This window comes from Heptranchias perlo, chromosome 2, assembly GCF_035084215.1.
Source record: "Heptranchias perlo isolate sHepPer1 chromosome 2, sHepPer1.hap1, whole genome shotgun sequence".
In the NCBI taxonomy this organism is placed as follows: Eukaryota; Metazoa; Chordata; class Chondrichthyes; order Hexanchiformes; family Hexanchidae; genus Heptranchias; species Heptranchias perlo.
The window spans coordinates 95,354,529-95,360,528 of NC_090326.1; positions in this window are offsets into that span (position 1 = coordinate 95,354,529).

The window sequence follows — 6,000 nt, forward strand, 5'->3', positions numbered from 1 at the left end:
AAGGGTGGTGGGAATCTGGACCTTTTTCCCCCAAAAAGATGTTGAGGCTAGGTCAATAGAAAATTTCAAAACTGTGATTGATAGCTTTTTGTTAGGCAAGGGTATTAAGGGTTACAGAACCAAGGCGGGTGGATGGAGTTAAGATACTGATCAGCCATGATCTAATTGAATGGCAGAACAGGCGCAAGGGGCTGAATGGCCTACTCCTGTTCCTATGTTCCTATGGGACTGATCAGAGCATTCATGGTGCGCGCTTCGACCAGTTTAATCCTAAAATGCCAATCACAGTCCTGTGTACGTCCCGATTTGCATATTAAAAAAGTCCTACTGCCTGAAATAGACAGGCGCTTTGGGCACCCAGCGGTAGGCCTCTTTCAAAATGTCGCCATTGTCGGGGTTAATGGGGCAGTAAAGATGCTGACCGTTACCGTCCCAATAACACCAATTTCGGGGAGTTAAAATCAACTCAATTGGCTTTAAAAAGGAACTTGCTCCATTTATGAATCTGAATGACTCACAAGTCACGGGCAACTGAAGCATGAGTGATTTATGATAGTTCTTGGCACATGTTAGAGAACATTTGCAATGAATCATCAGTGGTGCGATGATCTGTTTCTTCCAGGAATGTTCTTTGAAACATATCCTGGAACACACTCCAGAGATCAGGCCATTAAGTGATATCTAACTGTAGTCAGTTATCACTCTTTATTTTTGTTTGTCATTATAGGTCTGTGCCACGAAAATATCATTAATTTCCATAGAATGAGCATTAATAAATATCCACAATTAGCAATATTGAATATATCTGCCATTTTATTATAGGCTTGATTAATATTGTAGCAACTGCGTGATTGGTTGAACTTCAACATTGCTCAACTAAGCTCTCTTTGAGATAAGATTATATTATGAAATAAAAACAAAGCAAGATATCAGTGAAGAAGGGAATCTCTATCTAACTTTGCGTAGAATGGTATGATTTGAATATATTAGTATATGCAAGAATGTATATTTCAATACAACTGCATATAAATGTTGTTGCATAACTTGATATTAACGATCCTCAGAGACTGATTCAACTGATGAGGCAAATATAAAATGCATTATGTAAAATTAAACTTTTATAAATCAATGGGAGAATATGAGTATTAGCACCTCCGCACCCAATACATTTCAGTGGAGCAGATTTGACACTCACAGGATATCTTAAACATTCAGCATCAGCTCAGACATAAGTTCTTTATTGCAGATTGTTTCAGTACAGAGTTTCTTTGAAACTCGAAGCTTGTCCAGTTGCACTTTAGAATCGAGCTGTATGTTAAAAATAACACACAGGAATGCTATTACAAAATTCTCACATTGTTCACAAAAACCTGCAGATGTCGCCTTTTTATTTTTAATTCTAATTTTATAGGAAAATGAAATCCTGCAATCAATAAGGTCATTGCATATAAGGGTAAAAATTACCAACAGCCACGTTACTGTATGAATGCTTAACAGGCTCGTAGCCAGTCCTCTGTCTACTATTTTAACAAGAATAAGTAACCTGCTTAAAATAAACGTGTCTGCTAAAAGTACCAGACCGAAGAATTTGGCACAAGTGCATTAAATATTTGGGCCCCGAAAATGCGCAGGTGGCGCATCACAGTCTAAGTGCCGAGATATACCTACCCTGGACCACCACCGCTGACCCCACCAAGGTTCACTGGTTCAGGGAGGGGTCCTGCGATTTGCATTTTTTCGGCAGAATAGATGCACATCCCCTAACCGCACCGAAGAGGCCGGAAATTCCAGCTGAAGGTTCCCAGGCTTGGGCGGTGGGGGGCTGGGGTGGCGAAATTGTGGGCCTGCGACATCAGTGATCCCTGGACCCCCTTAAAAAGCAAACCATTTTCAGCTGCTCAGGTCTTTGGGGGTCCGGGCCACAGCCTGGACCTCACATCCACCCCTTGTTCAGCTGGTTAGTAGGCGTACCTGAGCCAACAATATGCCATGTCCCATAGAAGTCCTGGGGCAAGGGAACTTCGATGTTCCTGCTGACGTTGTGGCAGGAGTCCACCAGAACAGCTGTGGATGTTTGGGGCCGACAGTAACTTCTGTCAGTATTCAGTATTTCTTCGGTCTTTTCGACTAGGATGCTTCTAAAAGCCTTAAAGAAAGTTATTTTTATCCAAGACAGAAAGTAAATAGCCAAGCTCGGTGGGCAGTGCAGAGAAAGAACCTGAAGCTGCTCTATGCTGTCAGAGTAATGTGGATAGGCCAGAAAAGCTTGGATTTTCAGCCTTAAACATAGTCGTATGATACCTTGTGGAGGTATGCATTACTAATCAGAATAGAAAATGTATAACCAGAATGTTAATTTAGGTTAAATCACAACTGCAGAACAAGGGATTGTGACAAAAATGAAACATTTTTGATTGTGTTAGATTATCTATTGGTTTCTTTATTTCTGACCAAAACATACACAAGATTAATATTGGTTTCTGTTGGCTTTTTCTGAAAGCCACAGGAATATATGTTACAGTCTGAAATGCAAAACGATCACCTCAGATGTGTTGATCCAAAGAAGCACCTCAGGTCACCTTTCCGCTTGGATGTCATTCCATTTAATTTGGTCAATGTGACACTTTGATCAGATATAAGCAGACAGGCTAAGAGATGTCTTTTGAACTTTACTGTAATGCCAGATGTATATGTGTGGTCAAACATTCTATGCAATTGATACCTTTGAATGGCTGGTGTTGATCTAATCCAACTACAGTTGTCCAAATGCTCTTTTCATCAGCTTTTCTGCAAAGGATGCTGAATGATAAATCTGCAGCTGACTTTGCTTTGGAAGTCAGTCAGGGAGACTGATCCAGATCTTGCTCTGTAATAGCATTTCACCATGGAAGAAATGAATGAGGGTATTTCAAGGTTTGATTTTATGTTAAGAGATAGCGAGAAGTTCCATTGTTTTTACATTTCAAGGATGGTAGTAAAATTTGTGAATTGTTACTAATATACTGTTTGTAATGAGAGCCATTCATTTATTTGTTTAATAGTAAATCTGTCTTTTGGTTTATAGCCCGAGCGTCAGTTTGATAGAATATACTTCTTCTGCCTACCGAAGTCAAGACGGTCAAAAACAAAATACTGCAGATGTTGAAAATTTGAAATAAAAACAGAAAATGCTGGAAATACTCAGCAAGTGAGGCAGTATCTGTGGAGAAAGAAACAGAGTTAACGTTTCAGGTCGAAGACCGTTCGGCAGAACTGGAAGATGTTAAAGAGTTAAAGTTTTTAAGCCTAAACGAAAGATAAGGTGCTGTTCCTCGAACTTCCGTTGAGCTTCATCGGAACAGTATAAGAGGACAGAGTACAGAGAGATCAGAATGAGAGTCGGACAGGGAATTAAAAGGGCAAGCGGACAGAGCAGAGGTGTTCAGCAAAGCGATCATCCAGTCTGCGTTTGGTCTCCCCAATGTAGAGGAGACCGCATGGTGAGCAGCGAATACAGTATACTAAATTGAAAGAAGTACAAGTAAATCACTGTTTCACCTGGAAGGAGTGTTTGGGGCCCTGGACAGTGGGAATGGAGGAGGTGAAGGGGCAGGTGTTGCGTCTCCTGCGCTCGCACGGGAAGGTGCCGTAGGGAGGAGAGTGGGTGTTGAGGATGATGGAAGAGTGGACCAGGGTGTGGCGGAGGGAGCGGTCCCTTCGGAATGCTGAAAGGGAAGGGGAGGGGAAGGTGCGTTTGGTGGTGGGATCACGCTGGAGGTTGCAGAAATGGTGGAGGATGATCCTTTGAATGTGAAGGCTGGTGGGGTGGAAGATGAGGACAAGGGGGACCCTATCATGGTTCTGGGAGGGAAGGGAAGTGATCGCTTTGTGAACACCTCTGCTCTGTCCCCAGGCGTGATCCTGACCTGCCGGTCGCTTGCCCTTTTTAATTCCCCGTCTCACTCCCACTCTGACCTCTCTGTCCACGGCCACCTACACTGTTCCAATGAAGCTCAACAGAAGTTCGAGGAACAGCACCTCATCTTTCATTTAGGCACTTTACAACCTTCTGGACTCAACACTGATTTCAATAACTTCAGATCATAACCACTGCTCCCATTTTTTTCGGTCAGCTAGTGCTGGTAATGTTCTGCTGCTGCCATTTACAGCGACTCCTGATCAATCTTTTGTTTCTTAATCTGTCCCATTACAACCCTCCTTGCCTTGCACCATCATCTCTTTGTCATTTAATCACTCTTGTGCTTTACCCTATCACAGATCTTCCCTTTTGTTCTTTCCATCCCTCGCCTCCATCCCCCCCTTTCCCTGACTCTAGGAACATAAGAACATAGGAACAGGAGTAGGCCATTAAGCCCCTCGTGCCTGCTCCGCCATTTGATAAGATCATGGCTGATCTGTGATCTAACTCCATATACCTGCCTTTGGCCCATATCCCTTAATACCTTTGGTTGCCAAAAAGCTATCTATCTCAGATTTAAATTTAGCAATTGAGCTAGTATCAATTGCTGTTTGCGGGAGAGAGTTCCAAACTTCTTCCACCCTTTGTGTGTAGAAATGTTTTCTAATCTCACTCCTGAAAGGTCTGGCTCTAATTTTTAGACTGTGCCCCCTACTCCTAGAATCCCCAACCAGTGGAAATAGTTTCTCTCTATCCACCCTATCTGTTCTCCTTAATATCTTATAAACTTCAATCAGATCACCCCTTAACCTTCTAAACTCGAGAGAATACAACCCCAATTTGTGTGATCTCTCCTCGTAACTTAACCCTTGAAGTCCGGGTATCATTCTAGTAAACCTACGCTGCATTCCCTCCAAGGCCAATATGTCCTTCCAAAGGTGCGGTGCCCAGAACTGCTTACAGTACTCCAGGTGCGGTCTAACCAGGGTTTTGTATAGCTGCAGCATAACTTCTGCCCCCTTGTGCTCTAGTCCTCTAGATATAAAGGCCAGCATTCCATTAGCCTTATTGATTATTTTCTGCACCTGTTCATGACACTTCAATGATCTATGTACCTGAACTCTGTGCTTGCTTAAAAACTTTAACTCTTTTAACATCTTCCAGTTGTGATGAAAGGTCTTTGACCTGAAATGTTAACGCTGTTTCTTTCTCCACAGATGCTGCCTCACTTGCTGAGCTTTTCCAGCATTTCTGTTTTTAATGAAGATAATGATGATATGTTCCAGTAAACCAGAATACAGTGATCAGGGTTCCTTCTTTGGCCTCTGTTTATTCTATATTTGGCTACATAATGAGCAGATAAAGACACACTTGGGTTGATAGTGGATGTAAGGTCGGCTTACAGGAGTGGCCACTGACACTGGGCTCGATTTTACCAGGCCTGCGGGTTTCCGGCGGGTTGGGTTTCGGGAACGTGGTCAACACGCTCGGTGAAATTAGTGGGTTGCCCGCGCGATCATAGCAGGCAACACACTAATTGGATCCACTTACCTGCTCCTCCGGGCTCCGCGCTGCTGGTCTGCACGTCGGGCGGGCTGCGCATGCGCAGTACGATCTGTCAGCTGGAGTCTCTCTAGTTAAAGGGGCAGTCCTCCACTGACAGATGCTGCAACCAATAGAACAAATTACAGCATGGAGCAGCCCAGGGGGAAGGCTGCTCCCAGTTTAATGATGCCTCACCCCAGGTATCATCAGATGGGGTGAGGAGGAGGGGGAGGACAGAGATCTTCCACCCTGCGGGCGGGAGGAAGCGGCCTGCCTCTGCCACCAAGAAGGCCTGGCTCGAGGTGGCAGAGGAGGTCACCAGCACCACCAACATATCGCCCACCTGCATACAGTGCAGGAGGCGCTCCAATGACCGCAGTAGGTCAGCCACAGTGAGAACACGTAGTCTTTCCCCTACACTCCGTCTGCCACAACACTGCCCCCACCCCACATCTCCTTCGGCACCACCAACACTACTCTGTCACATCACCCCTCATACCCACTCAAACCCCATCCTCATCTTACCTGCACCTACTCACCTCGCGAGTACTCACCCC